Raw genomic sequence first — 1,161 nt, forward strand, 5'->3', positions numbered from 1 at the left:
CGCCCCCGCGCCCGTGCCTGCGCCCGGGGGCGGGGCCGCGATGACGGGGCGGGGCCACCCAGCTACCGTTGCCGTGAGGAGAGGGAGCATTGGCTGCGCCGCGCGGGGGCGGGGCCAGAGGGCGGGGCCAGGTGGGGAAAGGGCCGGGGCGGGGGGCTGCGCTGGGCGGGCATCGGGCGCTGCGTGCGGGCACAGCCCTGCACTGGGCACTATCCCTGCACAGGGCCCTGGGCACCGGGCACAGCCCTGCACCGGGCACTATCCCTGCACAGGGCCCTGGGCACCGGGCACAGCCCTGCACTGGGCACTATCCCTGCACAGGGCCCTGGGCACTGCTCGGGCACTGGACACGGCCCCTGCATCGGGCAGCAGGAACTGCCCTGCAGTGGGCACAACCCTGCATGGGGTCCCAGGCACAGCCCTGTGCTGGGCAGTGGGAACTGCCCCTGCACCAGCCACGGCCCGTGCACCAGCCACCCRGCATCACCCCGGCACCAGCACCGGGAACTGCTCGGGCAGCGGGCACTGCCCTGCACTGGGCACCAGCACTGAGCACTGTGCACTGGCACCAGGCACGGGTGCTGCCCTGGCACCACCCCTGCACTGAGCACCAGGTGTCGGGTACCTAGAACCGGGCATTGCCCCTGCGCCGGGCCTTGGCACCAGGTATCGGGCACCAGGTACTGGGTGCTGGGCGCTGAGCACGGCCCCTGCCCCGCACCGGGCACTGGGCAGTGCTGGGGGCACCCGCTGCCTGGCCCCGGCACCGCTGCACAGCTCTGGCACCGCTGGCCCTGCGGCCCACGATGCCGGTGCTGGCGCGGGGTCTGCATGGCCCYGCATGGCCCCAGCACCCGCACCAGCACCTCCAGCTCCACCCGGCCGTGCCCGAGCTCCGGCCTCGGGGGTTCCGGCACCGCTCCCTGCTCCCTCACACCACCCTTCCTGCCCGGCACAGCCCGCGCCCAGGCAGGGCATCCCGGAGCCGGCAGCTGCCTCCAGAGACCGGCGCCGCCCTCGGCGCGCGGCGGGCGCAGGTGAGCCGCCGTCCCCGGGGCCCGCCGTTGCCAGGATCCGCCCCGCACCGGCAGAGCCGCGCTGCCGCGGCTGGAGCCGGACCGTGCTCGGCGCCGAGCCCGCGCTGCAGGATGCAGGGCCTCC

At 75.8% G+C, this 1,161-nt stretch overlaps 1 protein-coding gene across 1 annotated transcript in view; it reads left to right on the forward strand.

The window, feature by feature from the left end:
* CNGA4 (cyclic nucleotide gated channel alpha 4) overlaps nucleotides 1-1,161 on the forward strand; it is an 11,266-nt gene that overhangs the window by 1,941 nt on the left and 8,164 nt on the right. The gene's annotated exons all lie outside the window — the stretch shown is intronic.

Source organism: Apteryx rowi, unplaced genomic scaffold (assembly GCF_003343035.1).
Source record: "Apteryx rowi isolate R43461 unplaced genomic scaffold, aptRow1 scaffold_1409, whole genome shotgun sequence".
Taxonomy (NCBI): Eukaryota; Metazoa; Chordata; class Aves; order Apterygiformes; family Apterygidae; genus Apteryx; species Apteryx rowi.